Source organism: Apium graveolens, chromosome 11 (assembly GCF_009905375.1).
Source record: "Apium graveolens cultivar Ventura chromosome 11, ASM990537v1, whole genome shotgun sequence".
Lineage (NCBI taxonomy): Eukaryota > Viridiplantae > Streptophyta > Magnoliopsida > Apiales > Apiaceae > Apium > Apium graveolens.
In genome coordinates, this window is record NC_133657.1 from 8,631,232 (window position 1) to 8,654,072 (window position 22,841).

A 22,841-nucleotide genomic window follows, 5' to 3' on the forward strand; every position below is an offset into this window, starting at 1 on the left:
ACCCCCTGTTGTCTCTCTCGTTATTTCTCTCTATTCTTTACCACCGCCACATCTCTCTCCCCAATCTCGCTGTTATCTCTCTCTCTCTCGATTTTCTCTATATCTCCCTCTCTAATTTCTTCATATCTCTCTTCCTCCTTTCTTCCCCGCTCTTCCCCGTTCTCTTTCCCCGCGGTTCCGGTCGCCACCGATTACTCTCCGGTTGGTTCTGATTGTGTACTTCGGCTTGCTTCTATTTATTATATATATATATATATATATATATATGTTCCTGTGTATATGTGGATGTTGTGTCATGTGTGTGTGTTGTGTCATGTGTGTGTACGTGTTGTGTTCTGTGTGTGTTGCGGTGGTGGAGGGGCGGTATCGCCACCTAATTTTACTCAATTTCCAATTTTCACAATCTTTTGGATGCTTTGGATTGATTGATGGTGTCGGCTTGAGTTCGACTGGTAGTCAATAACATAGGGGAAGTGCTGCCTAAATTTTCAGAAATTACTCTATGTTCACGAATAATGAAGTATATGGTCATTTTCATCAGTACTCCAAATGACTGCGATCTCGGTTCTTGAGAAAGAATGTTATGATCAAATCGAATTTGTGAAATTGGTCTTTGATTCCAGTTAGCTAGTCTTCACTTGGTTTAATTGATCAGTTAAAAGAATTAATTAATCAATTTTACCAACTAATGGTTAGTTAAATGGAGATCAATTCCAATTAGATTGAGTCAAGCTTTAACATGATTTCCAGAGCCAAAATCAAAGCAATTAGCAATTTGGAGGAAGTAATGACATTAACAGAAATTGGAAATTGATTAAAAGTAGCGTGATGTTACTGCAAACATCTGCGAGGTTTTATCCAGAAGAGTACGCCCTTCTCAATAAATAAGAGGAACAGAAAATTGTTGGTACAGGCGAATGAGAAGAATATTTGTAAGAACTGAAGGTGTAAGACAAGACGAAGAGATGTTATCATTTATAATGACGTTTCAGGAAGGACTTGAAGGTATACTCATTTCGAGTGGCGATTGAATGGAAGTTGCTGTAAAATAGTGAAAAGCTCGCAAATTCAAGCAATTAATGTAAGACGAAGATTGACGAAGTCTGCATGTGAACTCAGGGAAAAAGAGATGTTAATCAATGAAGAGGAGTCAAATACGCGATCTGTGATGCGTTAAGCAAAGCTAAGAAAATAGCTACCGATGAAATTCGATAATTCTGTTAGTAAGAATTTAAATATTATAAATAATAGCCTGCGTTCTAGCGTTAACTTCAGAAATGACTTACCTAATGATGAACATATTAATATTATCAAGAAAAGGAAATTTGTTATATTTAAAAGAGATAATGATTAATGAATGGAGAAATAATAAAGAAAAAAAGTGGAATTAAAAGGATGATAAATTTTTTTTATAAAATAATCCAACATATATGCAAGTAGGAAACGTCGGTTGTGCCAAAACTGTTAGAAGAATGAGGTGAAATGCCGATAGTTGGAGATAGGAATTCGTTCTAAAAATGTATGTAAACAGGAAAGATTACACAAAGATATTAATGGTGAACGATTGGAGAAGCATGTTGCAATGAATCTCAAGATGGAATTCTTTAGAACTAAAGTAAAGTCCCGGAGGTTCTAATGAATGATTTACCAAAATTACCTCAAGGAATGAGGTGAGAATTTCTCGTTGGTTGCTGCACGGAGTCAAGCTGGTGTCAAAAGCCCTGTATCGTATAACTCAATAAGGATGAAATAATAAGTGAAGGAAATTTTCAAAAATGTGGAATGGAAGAATAATGAAATAAAGAGTGTTTTGCGCTGTGCACAAAAGTGGTCATGGAAAAAGAGAATAGAGGTATGAAGTTACGCGTCGATTATCACAAAATTGTAAGTTTGAAAATTAAATGAACACAATGTACCGGGAGTATGGGGATAGTGTGATTGTATTGATAACATCCTCGTTAATTCAAGGACTAAGGAAGACCAAGTTGAACGCCTGAAGACATGCTTGCGAATAGTTGGAAAAATAGCAACTGCATTCTCAACTTCAAAGGTATGAATTCTGGTTATGACAGATTATGAGCTATGGAAGTGTGGGTAATTACCAACCAAGCAAGATCCATTTAGAGACAGATGTCTAGAGTAGAAAGAAAAGAGTGACTGAAAGGCATATGTCATAGCCTATTCGTTTATTCGAGGATTTAACTCAACTCAAATAAGAATGTAATAAGTAAATAGTGGATCTATCATCAGAGAGATCTCACAAAGTAACATCTGTCAAAGGATAAAGAAACATTGTTCATCTGCAGACTTGAAGATTCACTGGAAGAAGTTCAAGAATTTGATCATGCCTCAGTGATATAAATCAAGATCGTGGATTTAATCAAGTGACAGAGATCTCGTCAGGGTATCATTTATTACAAGGATTTAATCAGAGTATCAAAGTCAAGACATGAAGAAACGTCACGGAAGTTAGTCACTCATGAACCAGACAGTACATCGAGTGTCAGCATTGAAGTGACGGAATTGATTCATAAGTCTCAGTGATTTTCAGAAGATTGTCAGAAGAATGGATGCTGCTCAGGGTTAGTATTAATTCTCTATTAATTAATTAAGTCATATAATTTAATTAAGAAAATAAATTATATCTGCAAAGATTAATCTATTGATTAATTGAATTAAATTGATTAGTTAATTTAGAATTAATATTGAGGATTTACAAGATTTTAATTGGTTTAAAATCTGCTTAAATTCAAAACAAGACAATTCATTTGAACTAGTATGATAATCGGTATGACAATTGATAGTCATACCGAAAGTCATGCCAATACATTTAATTGTCTTATTAGAATTTCTGTTTAGATTAAAATCTGTTATTATTTTAGCAAGACAATTTATTTGAACTAATATGACAATTTGTCATACCGAAAGTCTTGCTAGTTCATTTTGATTGTCTTGCTAGTTGTAAATATTGTCATACCGAAAGTCTTGCTGGCCAAAGAGATTGTCATGCCAGTACATTTTTCAGTTCGGTGTTTGATAAAAGCAGCAGAAGACTTTTGTTGATCAACACTAACAGAATCCAATCAAACAGAACACACAAGAAAAAAAAAAGGAGCAGAAAACAAAAGCATAACATTTTATTTTTCATCTGCTTTTCTTCAAGATTAAATTTCTAGATTGTAAAGTTAAATCCAATCAACTAGAAATATTTATCTTGTTCTTGTGTATCAATCTAGCGGATTAAAATCCCTAGAACTTAATCTCAAATCGCATTTAGCATTTGATCTTTTAATTACAAAAATAGAAAAAGTTCATGTCGAATTTATTCTAGATTTGTAATAATTGATTTGAGATTAATCCCTTGTAACCGATACCGTAGTTGTAATGCCTTTCAAGTTTAATAAAAGTTTTATTTAACTTGAATTTTGTTTCACAATTTTATTCCGCATTTTATTTTGATTAAACGGTATTGTTTGCATTCAACCCCCCTTCTACAAACAAATTGGGACCTAACAATTGGTATCAGAGCCTTCTGATTAACGTACAAATCTAGATCCTAGACTTTTGTGTTTCTTTCACTTCTTGAATTTTTTATTCACTAAAAAATTTATAATGACTACACAAAAAGTTGGAACCGTTAAAATTCCACTTTTCGATAAAGAAAATTATGTTATGTGGAAGAAGAAGATGCTACTGTTTTTACAGGTTGCTAATCCCAAATATTTGCAAGTGTTGAAGAAGGGTCCAAAAATTCCTATGGTTATTGAACCAGAGATAATAGAAAATGATGTGGTGATCACCAAAGCGAGAACTTATGTGAAGGATCCTGAGGACTTCTCTCCTGCTGAAATAGAAGAAGCCTCCCTGGATGCTAGCCTTCAATTAATCTTAGTAGATTCCCTTAATCCCCTGATGAATAGACATGTGATGAATTGTAAAGATTCCAAACATATATGGGAAACTATTGAGATTATTAATGAAGGCACAGAGGAAGTTAGGGAGAACAAACTAGAAATCCTAACCTCTGAGTATGAATACTTTAAATCCAATCCAGGGGAAGGAATCACTGAAGTGTTTGAGAGGTACAATGAATTGATCAACAACCTGAACATTAATGGTAAATACTATTCCATCAGGGAGGTCAACAAAAAGTTCCTTTTAACACTGCCAACTCATCTCGAACATAGAATCACTGCCATAAGAGAAGCAAGAGATCTGAGTGAGATTTCTTTGGAAAGGCTCTATGGTGTGTTAAAGACTTACGAGTTGGAGCAGATTCAGCAGAAGGAAGTTTACGGGAAAGGAAGAGTGGTCAGCACGTCTACTGCTCTAGTAGCTGATGAACAACAACAACAACCACAATATCAACAACAATCTCAACAGTCAGAAAGAATGGTACAGTCTTCCAAGGTTGAAGATAATGTGATAGTAGCAGAATTTGATTCTCCTACTATAAATCAATCAGGAGATGATTATTATTCCTTGGAAGAACTAGAGCAATTGGAGGATGAGTCAATGGCCCTGATTGTCAAGAGATTCTCAAATGTCAGATTCAAAAGGAATCCCAAGTTCAAGTACAAGTCCAACTACAACAGATTCTAGAAAGGTGGATCTTCATCCTCTAACACCAGCAGTGGTGGGTATAAAACAGGGATGGTTGATCGAAGCACCATTCGATGCTTCAACTGTAATGAGTTGGGACACTTTGCCACAGAATGCAGGAAGCCAAAACAATCTAGGAAGAACTCTTACGATTCTAATCAGAAGAGTAAATCTGAAAGGGCTTACCTGGCAAAGGGAAGAAGCTGGGATGATACTGACAGTGAAGATGAAGAAGTTGGGAATCTTGCTCTCATGGCTAGTGATGCAAGCACCTCATCGTCAAGAAAAGAGGTAAAATTTACTGATGCTGAATTAGTTTATCATCTAGGAGGTTTCTTAGATTGTGCTCGTCGTGATAATGAATTGTTAAATCAACAAATCAAAGACCTTGAGAAAGAGGTCAATGAATTAAGACTTGTACACATTAATCAAGATAAATTAAAAGATCAAGTGTCTTTTCTAGAGAATAGAGTTGACTGTTATAGAAAACTTGAAATTATTCTTAAAGACAAGATCACTGGTCTTGAGGCTAAGGTTAAAGCTTACTTTAATTCTTGTTCGAAGTCCAAAGAGTTTTACAATAAGCAAGCTGTTAATCAAACATCTGGTATAGGTTATGATTACAATGCTGCTATTGGAAAATTAGGCATAAACTCCCCTCCTCATGTCTGTGCTAAAGGCAGGGAAGTACCACATGTGCTTAAGGGTGTTGATGAACCCCTCTATAAAGAATCAATTGCTGAACCATTTGATGAGACCTCTTTTATTATTCAAGAAGAAATCCGTGCTGAAGATAATGCTAATGGGAAAGCTGTCTCCAAGTCAAGTGTGTCAAAAGTTCCAGTCAAGGTTGTGAAAGCAACTGAGACTAACTCAGACACACATGAGTTGGATAACACAAATGCCATGTCTACCATGCATAAGTTGCCTATTGTTAATCCTTCTCATAAAGCATGTGGTGTTCCTGATTGTATGTCTTGTGCTTTTAATCTGATGTTTGCTTATTTTAATGGTAAGCATGTTTCTAATGATAAGACTACTCCTCGTCAGCATGTGAATAATAGAAAGCATGATAGGTCTAAGACTGCTAGTCCTCCTAAAGCTAGAAAGGAGACATTTGTGCCTAAGCCTAAACAGAAATTTGTCAAGGCTGTTCACAAGGTCAAATGTTCAGTCATTGAGAACGTTGAGAATATTAAAATTAAGAATGTTGTTTTTCCTGATAAAGGCCAATTTTACAAGTATGCCGGACCCAGCCAAGCTTGGGTTCCGAAGAAGGTCTAATCCATTTGTATTGCAGGGCATTAAACAGGTACAACCGGTAGTGTGGATTCTTGACAGCGGATCGTCAAGACATATGACCGGAGATAGAGCCCTGCTATCAAATATGGTTGAGAAAGCTGGCCCAACGGTTACCTTTGGAGATAACAGCAAAGGTTTAACGGAGGGATATGGCTGTTTGCTAGCTGGAAATGTTATCATTGAAAATGTATATGTTGTGCAAAGACTTGAACATAATCTGCTTAGCATTAGTCAGTTCTGTGACAACGGCTACAATGTTTTATTCGACAAGCTGAAGTGTCAGATTCTGCACAAGAAAAGTGAAAAACCCTCCTTAATGGGAATCCGGAAAGGAAATCTGTTCGTAGCTGACATGAACTCTGGAAGCAATCTTGAAGTCAATTGTTTCTATGCAAAGGCATCGTCAGATGAGAGTTGGCTATGGCACAAGAGACTTTCTCATCTCAATTTCAAAACAATGAATTCTCTTGTCAAAAGAGAATTGGTAAGAGGTCTGCCTCAGCTGGAATTCTCTCCAGAAGGACTATGTGAGGCTTGCCAGAAAGGAAAGTCAAAGAAAGCAAGTCACAAAGGCACTGACACATCTTCCATAACTGGTGTTCTGCAATTATTCCACATGGATTTATTTGGTCCAGTTAATATCCTTTCAATGTCAAAGAAGTGTTACTGTCTTGTGATAGTTGATGATTATTCCAAGTATACGTGGGTTTTATTTCTTCACTCTAAGGATGAAACACCACAAGTTGTGATTGATCATATCAAGATGATTGAGTTAGATTCTAACGTCCCTGTTAGAGCAATAAGGTCAGATAATGGGACAGAATTCAAGAATGCACTTCTCAATGGATTCTGTACAGACAAAGGGATTACCAGACAATTTTCAGCTCCTAGAACCCCTCAGCAAAATGGAGTGGTAGAAAGGAAGAATCGTACATTGATTGAAGCTGCAAGAACGATGTTAAGTGAATCAGGTCTTCCAATGTACTTTTGGGCTGAAGCTGTCAATACTGCATGTTATACTCAGAATCGAACTCTAATCAACAAAGACTTCATGAAAACTCCTTATGAGATTTTGAATGAACAGAAACCTTCTATCAAATACTTTCATGTATTTGGTGCCAGATGCTTCGTGCTCAAGGATGGAGATGATCGTCGTGGTAAGTTCGAGGCAAAGGCATATGAGGGTATTTTTGTTGGATATGGAAGAAGATCATATAGAGTGTATATCATTGATCAACACAAAGTAACTGAAAGTGTCAATGTTACATTTGATGACACTAAACTCCCTAGTATCCAAACTGAAGATCCTTCTAAGAAACTGAAGTTTGATGATACGTCAGATTCAGAATCAGAACATGGTCAAGAACCTGAGGTTGTTGCTGGTGAAGAACCTGTTAATCATGATGATACTCAAGGTAATAGTGATGGAAACTTTGGCAACAATGAAGATACCACTGCTACTGACGGAGAATCTTCAAGTCAACATGGCAACAACTCAGGGGGAGATACTGAAGGATCATCTAGTAGGACACAACATCACAATGAATTTCAAGGCGAATCATCAAGATTAAATCTTCCAAGACAGACTGTCTGGAATAAAGCTCACCCTTTTGAGTTGATTATTGGTGATCCAGATGTTGGAGTCAGAACTAGACGTGCTACTCAAAATGAGTGTCTGTTCTCAGGATTTCTTTCTGAGATGGAACCTAAGAAAATTGAAGAAGCACTGACTGATCCAGATTGGGTGATTGCTATGCAAGATGAACTCAATCAGTTTGAAAGTCAACAAGTCTGGAAACTGGTACCTAGGCCTGTACACAAGAAAGCTGTTGGTACTAGGTGGGTATTCAGGAATAAACTAGATGAAGATGGTGTGGTTACAAGAAACAAGGCAAGACTGGTAGCTAAAGGGTATTCTCAAGCTGAAGGCATTGATTATGATGAAACCTATGCTCCAGTGGCTAGACTTGAGGCCATCAGGATATTTCTGGCATTCGCAGCATTTTCAAACTTTAAAGTTTATCAAATGGATGTCAAGAGTGCCTTTCTGAATGGGAAGCTGGATGAAGAGGTGTATGTAGAGCAACCTCCTGGCTTTGAAGATCCAGATCATTTGCATTTTGTCTACTTTCTTTTCAAGGCAATCTATGGTCTCAAACAGTCTCCAAGAAAATGGTATGACACTCTCTCTGAATTTCTTATTGAAAATAGCTTTGTTAGAGGTGTCATAGACAAAACTCTCTTTTCTAAAAAACATAAGAATGATACTATATTAGTCCATGTCTATGTGGATGATATAATATTTGGGTCTACTAATGATAATCTCTGTAAGAGATTTGCTAAGTTAATGCACAGCAAGTTTGAAATGAGCATGATGGGAGAGCTGAAGTTCTTCCTTGGATTACAAGTAAATCAAAGGTTAGATGGAACATTTATTTGTCAATCCAAGTATCTCAAGGAACTCCTCAAAAAGTACAATCTAGAGGACTCTGCATCAGCAAGGACTCCATCAACTATAGCTGTCAAGCTTGGACCATGTGAAAACTCCATTAAGGTAGATGTCACAAGCTACAGAGGTATGATTGGCTCGTTACTCTATCTTACTGCAAGTAGACCAGATATTATGTATGCTACATGCTTATGTGCAAGGTTCCAAGCGGATCCTAGAGATATTCATCTCATTGCTGTTAAACGAATCTTAAGATATCTTAAGGGAACACCAAATCTAGGTATTTGGTACCCTAAAGAATCTGGTTTTAACCTTGTCGGATATACAGATTCAGATTATGCAGGAAGTGTTGTTGATAGGAAAAGCACCTCAGGGAGTTGTCAATTCCTAGGTAGCAGACTAGTCTCATGGTACAGCAAGAAACAACAAACAGTTTCCAACTCAACGGCCGAGGCTGAATATATTGCTGCTGGAAGCTGCTGTGCTCAGATCTTGTGGATTAGGAACCAACTACGAGACTATGGCTCTGTATTGAACAAAATTCCTATTTTATGTGACAATACAAGTGCAATAGCCATCACCAACAACCTTGTGCAACACTCGAGGACAAAGCACATTAACATCAGGTATCATTTTATTAGAGAGCACGTCATGAATGGTACTGTTGAACTATTTTTTGTTCCAACAGAAGAACAAATAGCAGATATTTTCACTAAACCACTTGACGAATCCACATTTACCAGATTAGTTGGTAAATTGGGCATGTTGAATAGTTTTAGTGATTAATTTGGTTAATATCTGGGATCTGTTCTTGAATGAATTTACAAATGAATTTTTCATAAATGAAAAATTCATTTGCAAATTTATTTTATCATTTTATCATATTTCTTGCTTATTTCTATGTAATTTATATTATCTTATCTGTTTTTATTTTCCCTACTTGTTAATTTAAAATATCTCAGAATATTTTATTTTCTCTAAAAATATTTTTCTATGAATTTTATTTGCTAAAATTCAATAGAAATCTATTTTTAGAATAAAAATAATAAATTCTGATATATTGTCTTTGTTTCTGTAAATATTATAGGTCTGTATTTCAGTTTTACTATTTTGTAAATATTTTCTGATATTTTTACTAAGTTATATAAGTCTTTATTCCAGTACATATTTATATATGTGTGTTTCTGTGTTTAAAGCTGATATGACAATCGGCAAGACAATTGAAATTGTCTTGCTGAAAGTCATTTCAGTTTAAATTTTGTTTATTATGTTATTCAGTACAGTTTTATACTGGCAAGACAATCGGTATGACTATCAATTGTCTTGCCAGTTATAAACCTTATATATAATTATTTTTCTTTTATTATTATACTGGTATGACAATCGGTATGACTATCAGATTGTCATACCAGTTATAATTTTAGTATTTATTCTTTTATTTGTTTTCTTTCTTTTTACCTGGTATGACAATCGGTATGACAATCCCGGATTGTCATACCAGTTATACTACTTAATCGTTTATGTGTGTTTTTATTTTCATTCAGTTTCTCTCTTTTCAAATTCCAACAGTTATCTTTTCTCTCTTCTCTCTCTTCGATCAAAATCAAACTAAACTGCCATTTGATTCTCCTTTGCTCGAGTTCTTACTCAGCATACCAATTCATCACTCTGTGATATATACATACAAGTATATATATACAGAGGTGCTGTTGGATTTTTGTTAAAAAAAAAACAAAAACAAATCAAAATAAGTTTCTGTTTTTTATTTTATTTATTTATTTTGGTTATTTTTAAATTTTAATTTTAATTTCTGATTTGTGTCTTTTGGGTTTTTCAACTGTGTTTGTGAGTTAAGGATTTTAACGAGATACATTCCTGTCTAAATTTTTCGAATATAATTAATTTAATTCGAATTATTGAATTAATTTAATTAATTCAAATTTTCTTAATATTATTCTTAAAATTCTGAAAGTGTGTGTCTTATTATTATTTTAAATGGCTCTCAATTTCCAAATTGTCGCGCATAATCAGGTTGGTTATTTTAATCCGGAAAAATGTGATGTTGAAAAATTTAAGCCTTGGATTAGATTTTTAAATGACCATTCGATTGTTAGCTCTGCTATAAAATCAAATGTGATTTTAAATGTCGATCTTCTTAGACTGATTTGCACAACCTCTACTGTGGCCGATGATTCAAAATCTTTTTCATTCACCGTCGCAAACACACAGTATGTAGTTGATGAAACAGTCGTCAATCGTGCGTTAAATTTTCCACTAGACAATTTCTGTAATTTACCCTCTGAAAATGATATCACAAATTTTTTCCATGCTATTCACTATCAGGGGGTGATCAATTTAACCAAACTTTCTAAATCCAATTTGGTGTCTGAATGGGATATTTTCTTCGATACACTTTCCAAAGTGTTTGCCAACTGCACAAAATCCAATTTTCATAACATCACTTCCACTCTGCAGTATATTGGTCTTGCGGTTGTTTTCAATCAAAGGATCAATTTTGGTAAACTACTTTTTCCCATTTTCTTGAGACGTCTAACTTCTGCTTTACGTGATCATTCTACAAATCGTAGGGTATCATGTTACTATGCTCGTTTTCTCATGCTTATAGCAGATCATCTTCTCACACCTGAACACAAAGCCCTTTTTGCTAACTCTGCAGTAACCGAACCCCCTCCAGTTAGCAAAAAGATTTACACTCGCCAAGACACAACCTTCAAATTCATGCAAGTTCCAGTACTTGTATCTGCTTTCATGGCCACTTATATTCCTTTACCTATTTTCAATCTTCCCGGTCATGAACAGCAACCTCAACCTCCAGTGGTTCAAGCCACCCAGGCTCCTCCAACATCAGATGCTCTTCCATTACAGGTAGTAATTCCTCGCTCTCACTCCCTTCCTACTTCTGTTGAAAGACCCCCAGTGGTTGATAGGGCTGACCATGAAGTTGTAGAACCACAGCTTCAATCCCAGGTCATAGAGCCAAACACAAAGTCATATTCTATCTCAACCTCTCCCCCACTGTCTAAAATGTTACCCAGAAGATTACTAGGAAGTAGTGCATTGTTAAATATGAGTGAACCCTCAGCTCTGCCTCCTCCTAAGAAAAGAAGAACATATTCTGAGGCATCTGAAAGCCCATCCTTGTCCTCCCAATAGGACATAGACTTTGAAATGGCCAATGAACAGTTACTAGAGGCATTCTCTCAACAGGATGCATCTATTGAAATTCGCCATAGGGCCATGGCATCTTGTACTGAGTCAAGCACAATTCCATTACTCACAATGGAACCATACACTTCCCCAGATCATACTCAGGACACAGAGCAAGGAGTGCACGTAGAGTCGGTTACAGTGCCTGCCATAGTTACGGCAGAAGAGCAGTCACATGCTTCAGAGGGAAAATCTGACTCTCCGCCATCCTTAATAGAGTCATTTTCTCCCCTCCCAGATCAAACACCTCTGGCTCCCTCACGGGATTCTCCACTCGCAGATTTATCTGGAGAAAGTGGAGGGCAACTCGGTCAATCTATCCCTGAAGCAATTCAGACATCTATTTCACATGAAATGATAGGTTTGACTGAGGATCGGGACTCGCGAATTCCCATTGCACCACCACTGACCTCTCTTGAAGAGGCTAGGGTGATTTTTACTGCAGGTACAGAAGAACAGCAACAGGAAGACTCCTCACGAGCAATTATATTGAGAGAAACACAAGCACGTGAGGTGAGTGAACCAAACACGAGTGAAATTCAGGTGAGAGCACACACAGACACAGATACTCAAAACCTGTTAGCTCAAATTGCTGCTCTAAAAGAAGAACTTGCTAAAAGTCAAGCTGAAGCTCAAGCATTCAAAGCACAAGTGGTTGAACGATCTTCTTCTTCCACCTCTGTCAACAATCAGCTGGCAATCATAAGGAATGACATCTCAGATCTCAAGACCACTGTAATACCAAAGCTCAATTCCATTCAGGACACTCCAACTTTATCAGCTGATGACATATCCAACTTCTGCTCTCTACATACAAGAATGACTTCTCTTGAAGACCTCGTTGAGATGAATCATTCATTGGACTCCTCAAGATTTCTAAAGATAGAGACGGGCATGGAACATCTCAATGAAGGGATGAAGCACCTATATTTCATGATCAAGAATTCTCATTGCCCTAATGAAGAACAAAGAACTTATTTTGAAAGACCGTCTGGTGGAGGATCAGGCTCTGGAGGTGATGGAGGTTCCAAAGGAAGGTCAGAAGAGGATCCCTCAACTAAGGGGGAGAAGAAAGGGAGTAGTGCCAAAGGGAAGGAAAAAGATACCTCTGCTGGAAACAAAGGAAAGGCTGATGATGTCTACTACAGTGGAGAACATGATGACTTTGATATTTTTGACATTCCCACTGAACCAGTTCAGGAAGATAAAGATGGGTTATTTGAAGCTGAAGAGGAAAGTGATTTTGGAGAATGGGAAGAAGAAGCTCAAGTGGATCCTCTATTTGAGAAAGAATTTCAGAAGGAGCAGTCAGAGATGAAAAGAAAAGAAGCTGAACTCAAGAAGGTCTCTCAGATCATTGACATGAGGAAAGACATTCAAAGAACAGAAACTCTTCAAAAGCAACGTCTTCATGACATTAAGGCTCAAGAAAGGAGAAGAGATGTCAGACTGAAGATTGGTGAAAAATGGGATGAAGCTAGGAGAGTACTTGATATGCCTCAGCTGAGCACTAACAATGATAGGCAGTTCCTACATCTTCTTGACAAGCTGGAAATCTCAAATCCTAACAATGACATGTACATGAATGCTATCAAGACTGAAGTCTCAAGGATCACAGCTGCTTTTGATAGATCCCTAAATGAGATGAGCATTTTTATATATTGTCAGAGTGAAGGATCTTTCAAGGTGTCACTTCATCTATTTGAGAATCGTTCTTTGTCAGAGATTTGGGTTCTTTTAAACAAAGTCAAAAGAAGCTCAGAATTGAATGAAGTTCTTCGAGAAAGGCTTAAAGAGTTTGCCAGCAGGGCTAGTCCTCAAGTGGTCAACAATCCTCATCAGGTGAGATTCTTTAAGTCTGATTGTCTTCAAATCTGTCAGCTAGATGTACAATCTCTTAAAGACTACTCAACTAAGCATCTGGTCTGGATGGAACATCATTTAAGAACTGCTGGATACTCATCCATGTTGAAGACTCAAGCTGCTGATTTGATTCAAGCTTATTGTGAAAAGAATATTAAAAGGTACAATCAGATCAAGAATAAGCTGAAGTCAATTGGAGTTCAACCAGTCAGACCAGCAAGCTTCACTTCAGAAAAGGATCGTGTCTTTGACAAGGAATTGCTTCAAGATTTAGAAGAAGGTGAAGTCAGAAGAGAAGACAACTGAAGTCAATTAGCTCAAAACTCAATGTAATATGATTAGAGCTTTATGAATCAAGATAGTCTAATGTAGTTATATGTTCAGGCTAGAGGAACATCTATCTTGTATTCACTTGTAAATTTCATTTGGAATCTGGAAAATGTTAAATATAATCCAGAACTTTTCTGCTATTTACTTTGCATTACTGTTTATATCTTTTTCTTATTTGTTAGTTGAGTTATCCTCTAGGTATTTGTTGTTATTGTCTAACAAGCAAATAGGGGGAGATTGAAAGACATATGTCATAGCCTATTCGTTTATTCGAGGATTTAACTCAACTCAAATAAGAATGTAATAAGTAAATAGTGGATCTATCATCAGAGAGATCTCACAAAGTAACATCTGTCAAAGGATAAAGAAACATTGTTCATCTGCAGACTTGAAGATTCACTGGAAGAAGTTCAAGAATTTGATCATGCCTCAGTGATATAAATCAAGATCGTGGATTTAATCAAGTGACAGAGATCTCGTCAGGGTATCATTTATTACAAGGATTTAATCAGAGTATCAAAGTCAAGACATGAAGAAACGTCACGGAAGTTAGTCACTCATGAACCAGACAGTACATCGAGTGTCAGCATTGAAGTGACGGAATTGATTCATAAGTCTCAGTGATTTTCAGAAGATTGTCAGAAGAATGGATGCTGCTCAGGGTTAGTATTAATTCTCTATTAATTAATTAAGTCATATAATTTAATTAAGAAAATAAATTATATCTGCAAAGATTAATCTATTGATTAATTGAATTAAATTGATTAATTAATTTAGAATTAATATTGAGGATTTACAAGATTTTATTTGGTTTAAAATCTGCTTAAATTCAAAACAAGACAATTCATTTGAACTAGTATGACAATCGGTATGACAATTGATAGTCATACCGAAAGTCATGCCAATACATTTAATTGTCTTATTAGAATTTTTGTTTAGATTAAAATCTGTTATTATTTCAGCAAGACAATTTATTTGAACTAATATGACAATTTGTCATACCGAAAGTCTTGCTAGTTCATTTTGATTGTCTTGCTAGTTGTAAATATTGTCATACCGAAAGTCTTTCTGGCCAAAGAGATTGTCATGCCAGTACATTTTTCAGTTCGGTGTTTGATAAAAGCAGCAGAAGACTTTTGTTGATCAACACTAACAGAATCCAATCAAACAGAACACACAAGAAAAAAAAGGAGCAGAAAACAAAAGCATAACATTTTATTTTTCATCTGCTTTTCTTCAAGATTAAATTTCTAAATTGTAAAGTTAAATCCAATCAACTAGAAATATTTATCTTGTTCTTGTGTATCAATCTAGCGGATTAAAATCCCTAGAACTTAATCTCAAATCGCATTTAGCATTTGATCTTTTAATTACAAAAATAGAAAAAGTTCATGTCGAATTTATTCTAGATTTGTAATAATTGATTTGAGATTAATCCCTTGTAACCGATACCGTAGTTGTAACACCTTTCAAGTTTAATAAAAGTTTTATTTAACTTGAATTTTGTTTCACAATTTTATTCCGCATTTTATTCTGATTAAACGGTATTGTTTGCATTCAACCCCCTTCTACAAACAAATTGGGACCTAACAATGACTACCATTAATATTGTTGGGAAATGGTTAAAAGAAGTGAAAAAGTTGGAATTTGAAGAATAGGTTTTGATCCGTCTTCTGGGTTATGCTGATACTTACTTTGTTGTTAGATATCAAAGGTAGTATTAATACAGATGATTGATGTTGACTTCAGTATGGGACGTTGTGAGCATCAAAGTTCGTATTGGTATCTAATTTGATACGACGATAAAATGAGTATTAGTACCAAGAGACCGGATTTTGAATAAAGTTATGATTCATTCCGTTCCAAATTAATATTTCCTTTCAGATAGTAACAGATTCTCGCTCAATGAATATACTTGATAGTGATTGAAAGAAATTGAAGTATACCACAAAGTGGTGAGTTAAATGCAATTGTCGAAATTTTCCTTTACTTTTAGTTTTTGAAATAGATTTGGAGTGTTTCTAAATATAAGACGCCATGAGCTCAGCATACCGGGCACAAACAGATAGAAAGTGTAAGAAACCGATTAGAGATTCTTGAATGCCACTGGAAACCATATAGGTCAGGCTAACCGAAAAGAAGAAGACATGAAAAGTAGAGTAGAACAATCAGTGAAAATAGAAAGTTCATGAACACGAATTATTGGAATTAGACAGAAAGAAGATTAGTGTGAATTAAGTTAGTCCTTTGAGACAATGAGATAGGTAGAACGATTGTGAATGAGTTGGTTTTGTTGTCACATGTATAATGAGTTTATAAGACATTCATGTGTATTTGACTACGAAGATTAATTTAGCTCCAAATGTGTGAAGTAAAGATTGAGTTAAGGGTTGCATGAGCAACTGATAAATTGGATGACGGTAGGGGACCGTTGAATGGTGATTAAAGTGATGAGTTCCGAGAAATTTTAAGTAAGACACCTGGAAAACATCGTGGGATGTTCCTTAGCATGATTCTGAGGACAGGATCCTTTTAAGGGGGGAAGGATGTAACGTCTGAGAAATATTATGTAATTATTTTTATCAATAAGTAATTATTATGTGATTTTATGTGAATTTTGGTGAATTGTTTGATAATTGATATTAATATTTGGATGTTTATTTCTGATAAAATTTAGATATTTTAATTTTTAATTAGCCAGAATTAAATATAGAAAATTTTGATATTTTTCTGGTAATTTTTTGATTGTTGTATGATTTTATAAGAATTTATAGAATTAATAATGATTATTTTTACGTGATTATAAAATTACTTTTTAGAATCAGAAATCGTCTCACTTCAACCGTTTTTGCGTTTTTACAACCCGAAACTCTTCCAAAAACTCCTTCCTAACATAATCTGATAATTCTGAACACTTTCCGTGTTTTGACTTTTTCAATTCGGGGTACGGTTTGACCTGTACGAGTCCCGGTGTGAAATTTTCGATACGCAAATCATTTTATAGTTCGATAAAAATTCGTATTCTCAAAAGGCGAGACATTATTACCTTATTTTCGTATAAAGTATTTTATAGGAAGCTCTGTTTTGATAATTATCCAAATTTGGTATTAAAATCGTATCGTCTTTTAGTTACTTTGCGGCTAAGTAACCTATTTTCAGATCTGATGTGTAAATGTAATTATCAAATTATTAAATAAATAAGATATGTGATGGTTCTGGCAGCCTTGTGTTGCTGTATCATAAATTGTTTGTGATTTGTTGGATGCGAAGATTAATTTTATAATTACTTATGGAGCTGTATAAATTTATTTTATTTTAAAAAAATAATTTTTATTGAATATTTATTTTCATAAATGCTAAAATTGTTTCTAAATTTTTTTTGTTGCTTTATAATGTTATTTATTATTTTTAGGAGTTTATAAAATTTAGAAATCAATATTTTATTGATCATTTATCTTTAAATGATTTTCCGATCACATTTAAGTGTAAATTCTGTATTAAATTCAGAAATACTTTAAAAATTACGAAATTGATGTTTTATTTGTTTCATAATATTTATAAAAATTTAAAAATTATTTTAAACGATATTTTGAGTTACCGTTATTTGCAAATTATATCATAATATTGTTAAATATGTAACAAATAAGACAAGAAAAAGAAAAAATAAATAAAAATAAATAAAATAATAAAAACCTAATTCTACCCCAAAATTCCCCCACCCCCTGTTGTCTCTCTCATTATCTCTCTCTATTCTTTACCACATCCACATCTCTCTCTCCAATCTCGATGTTACCTCTCTCTCTCTCTCTCGATTTTCTCTATCTCTCCCTCTCTAATTTCTTCACATATCTCTTCCTCCTCTCTTTCCCTCTCTTTCCCGTTCTCTTTTCCCGCGGTTCCGGTCGCCACCGATTACTCTCCGGTTGGTTCTGATTGTGTACTTCGGCTTGCTTCTATTTATTCTATATATATATATATATATATATATATATATATATATGTTCCTGTGTATGTGTGGATGTTGTGTCATGTGTGTGTGTTGTGTCATGTGTGTGTACGTGTTGTATTCTGTGTGTGTTGCGGTGGTGGAGGGGCAGTATCGCCGCCTAATTCTGGTATTTTCGGCCATAGTTTCTGTCTGTTTCCATCTGTGCGATATGTTGTTTGGCGCGTGGGGCGCGTGTCCAGTGCAGTGTGTTGGCTCGATTGTTTATTTTATTTTACTGATTAAAATTTTTATTTCTGCAGAAAAATAATTGATTAATATTTGTGAAATAAAAAATTTATGTTGCGGGAAATCATCTAAATTGGTGGAATTCGTATGGAAACCCGAATTTAATGGGTACCGACGAATTTTACCGCCGTCGACGATGAGCTTCGGCGAGTCGACGGTGGACCATGATGAATTAATTCTGAGTTCTAAATTATAAATTATAAATAAAAAAAATTAACATTAGTTTATGAAATAAATATCGAAACAAAAAATGAATAATAATAAATAATTGTAAATAATGAAAATGTATCGGTGGTTGGGACTTGCGAATTTGAAATTGGATTGGTTGTTGTATTGTGAATTTGACGTCGAATTATTCGACGGGCAGGCTGGTAAACAAAGGAGATGCTGCCCGATTTTCGGGAAATTAATTCCAAAAATACGGGAACGCAACCTTTAATTATCGGAGACGTTGAACAAGGATATATAATTAAATTTTACGAAACTTACTTATGTGACGTGACAAGATGTTTTGTGAATAATCAATTACCCTATTTTCAAAACAACAAATATACGTGTTTTCCGAAAATAAATACCGAACCGAGCTCTGAAGATGTGAACCCTAATTGCTATGTGTATTTTAATAATACATATAAATATAAGTTGGGTTATGAAATCGCGTGGGTAGAAGTGATAGTGGTTGTGAGTTGAGCTTAAGCGATTATCTGAATTATGGTATTTTAACCCTGTAGGTCCTAGTCGGAAGACCCGAGATTTGACATTGGACTAGGAACGATCTAGTGATTAGTCGATGAGATCAACGAAGTTTCAAGCGAAGGACTTGTGCGTGGAAATCATAGCTAGAATAGGATAGTGGTCTGATGATAAAGCCAAATGTTCAAGGCAATTCAAAAGTCAATCGATAATAGTGGTTAAAGCTTATCGAGGCAAGTATTCTTGATTTTCTTTTAAATACTGCAAGTATTCTTGATTTTTCTTTTAAAATACTGCAAATATTTATTCATTCCTATTCTAAGTTCAGAATAGTTAAATGTTTTACATTTCGCTGCAATTACTCTGATTATGCATGTTCTTTTATTCTTGTTCCTATAATTCGATTGCTCTCTTGAGCAAATACCCATTCTTTCGGGTTATTTGCGAACCCTAAATTGGGATGTTTTGACTTCAAAATGATTTGACATCAAAATATTCCATGGGCTGAATAATGATGATGTTTTGGGGATTAAGTGTGTCTTAATCCTGAGGAGCGCGATGACTGGTGCCTCGAGATGGGCCGTAGTGCCTGGGGACCCGACTGGATCTATATATGAGATATAGATCTGCATTATATTCTGACCGATCAGCAGAATATAGATGCGAACTAGTGTCCAGTCTAATTTGTTGTTGATCGCCATTAACGGCATTCTCTCTCGAAAGGTTTTCATGAATCCAAAATCGGACAGAACCCTGATTCAGGAGATGAATCGGGGAATCGCTTGTCATTTTTGAATTTATAGTTAAAAGCTGGTGACAGCCAACGTTTATTCGCTCAACTCACTTAAAAGAATAGAATTGTTTAAAATTGTTTTAAGATTTTGTCTGGAAGTTTTCTTTTGATATTAATGCTTGAAACTCAAATTATATACTTGCTGGGCATTTTTGGCTCACTCTTACTTTGTAAATTCTTATTTCTGCCAGAAACAGATAAGGATAAAAGTGAATAGTTTTGATTGACAGCCGAAGTTAGAAAAATCACCGTTGCAAGAGGTCGAAGATGTTAGAGGAATATAATAAGAGAATTAGTACAAAGGTATTTCCATTTGTATTTTAGTTGTTATAATTTGTAGAAGATTAGATTCTTGTTTCATACCATAACCTGTAAACGATCCGGATTCAAGGGGTTAATTGAATATTCTTTTATTTTACGTAAAGATTGTTTCGTGACACCAAATCTTGACCCCGGATTTGGGTTGTTACAATTGTGGCTAATCCAGTTAATCATTCTAGAACTAAGCACATTAATGTAAGGTCCCATTTATTAAAGAACATGCTGCAAATAGTACTATTGAGCTTATTTTTGTACCAACAGAAAAATAATTAGCCGATATTTTCACTAAACCTTTAAATGAAGCAACTTTCACTAGACTTGTAGGTGAAATTGGTATGTTAAATCCTTCATCCTAAAGACAAGAACTTAGCTAATGTGTTCCAGCAGATTAATTCCTGATAAATCAAAATGAATTCGATTTAATTAGGAATTAACTGAAATATGATGTATAAATATTTCAGAATTCTGTATATTTATTTTTCTAAAATAAAATTTAACTTGGAATTTTTCTAATTCTAAGAAAAGTTGTCTAAATGTTAATTCACATTTTCAATATGTGAAATTAATGTAAGACATAAATGAGAAAGAACAAAAGTATGTAGAGAACTGCGTTCTCGACAAGTCTAAATGACTTTTCGACAAGTCATTTTGAGACTTCTCGACAGAGTTCTCGATAATTCTTTTCCATGACTTCTCGTAGACTTCTCGACAAGCCTCTTTGCGACTTCTCGATAAGTATTATAGAGATCTCGATATACTTATCAATATGGAGTTCTCTACAAGTTCAAATTTTAGACTTCTCGATAACTCACAACTAGAATAATTTAATAAATTATTTCAGTGAAATACTTTTGATATAAAATCAATTCTAATTTTATATTGATTTATTCAATATCAATTAGAATAACTTAGTCTAATAAGGACAAACTGGGTATTTGTACAACATCTCGATAAGTCACTATCTAGTTCTCGATAAAAGTCAGGAAAGTGATATATTAACATGAGTTCTTTATAGGTCATGTGACTTGTCCACAAGCAAATACCAACCGTTTATTATTTACTTCTCGAAAAGTCACATCTATATCCTATATATACCCAAACATCTCGACACAACCCCTCTTTACGCTTTCGAGATCTCAATTGAGCTAATTTCTGCAAATTTTCACCATTCTCTACCGTTTCAAGCTTTTTCTTCCTAAAAACTCTTACCCATTCCAACTCAAACTCTTCAATGGCTGCCAACAACGTTAGAGCTATCATTCCCAAAGATGGAACCAACTACTTAGCCTTTGTGGATGCATACCAAACACCTGATTCCTTCAAGTGCTTTGTCAAATTTCTTTTTGAATCTTATCTCTCAGGGGTTTGGACTGCAAACCTTGTGCTATACCTGGATGTGTTGCATGAATTCTGGAACACTGTTATTGTCAACATAATTGTCCATGAAAATTAAGCAGTATCCTTGGTGGTTAAATGCATGTATCTGTGGAATTCAATGCTGATGATATCAACAAAACCTTGGGTATTCCTACAGACAACACGGTGGAGGCACCAACAACATAAGAACTGGATGAGTTTATGGACTACATTACTTATAGTGAGAAAATGATATGGTCAGGCTAAACAAGAAGAACTTGAGGAGAGAATGGTCCTTCATTTTAATCGATCATAAGGACATTCACATGCAGAAAAACTGCCTATAAAAACATTTCTACTATGGTGCAAAAGCTGGTGCATTTCATTGCCTACAACAGACACATGAATGTTGGAAGCATGATCCTGGAAGAATTGAGTACCAATATAACAATGCTCTTGGTAAGTAGATTTAAAGAAATTTTATTTCCTAGATTCATAATGTCCACTTTAAATCATAAAGTAGCTGATATTCACATGCAAGATGGTATAGATAGAAATGAAATAGGCATTTGTAAACAGGTGTCCAAAGTCCTATTTGGTTCACTAACTACAAAGAATCAGGTAAATGTAACTCTAAATGTCACTGATTTCATGTTAGAGAAATTTAGAACTTATCCTTACCCTATGCCTAATATGACAACAAGTGATATATCTAGTACAACTATGGCTACTACACATGTAGAAGATTCCAAATAGGATAGCATACAGGGGCCTTCCACAACTGAGACCCTTTCTTCAAAACTATTAGCTGCTAAAAAACCAACTACTTCATCCTCTCAATAGGGTGAAGTTAGTAAAAAAAAGAGAAAACAAACACCCTTGGTAGTTGTTAGTGAGGGTCGTGAGGATTAAATACAAATTGAGTCACCCTTGGTCAGAAAGCCAAAGAAGCAAAGGAAGGTTGAGATGACCACTCAAATGGCCACCTCTGCATCTTCTCAAAAAGATGCAGTTGTAACAAAGGGGAAAAACAGACTCTAGTGGCACCTTTTCAACAAGATGTCACTATTGAAACAAGCATTCTCCCTAATGCATCTTGTAAAGAGTATGCACCCCCTCTTGAGCACTTTCAAGAGGGTGAAAGAAGTCATATGGTTGGCGCACACACTAAGAGCACATCAATTAAAACTCCCTCATTCATTCAAGGACAGTTGCCAACACTCATACCTGAGCTCACTCGCCTAATTTCTCAAATTTCTTCATCTTCCAATAAGGGGCTTGAATTCTCTGCTCAAGCCTTGCCAAAATCAAGTGACACATGTTAAGAAACTGTGCTAGCCACTCAGGTACAAAATTTAGATGGTGAGAGGCTACATGCTGAGGTAGACATTGATGACACCATCACAAATACATGGGTTTCATCATTTTTTACTGAAGATCCTATGCAAGTTACAAATGCACCTTCATGTGCACAACAATCTTCACAAACTGATAGGTTTGAGGGTAGTACTCTTGAGGGGGAGCTACTCAAATCCGCTCAAATTCAATTGAAGATTTCTCATGTAAAAACAACTCCCCTCACAACCCTAGCTGACATTGCTTTGTCAATTGAAGCTAGGAGTTCAATTGCCAATGATCCAACTATTGGGGAGGCAAGTTGTCCAACACAT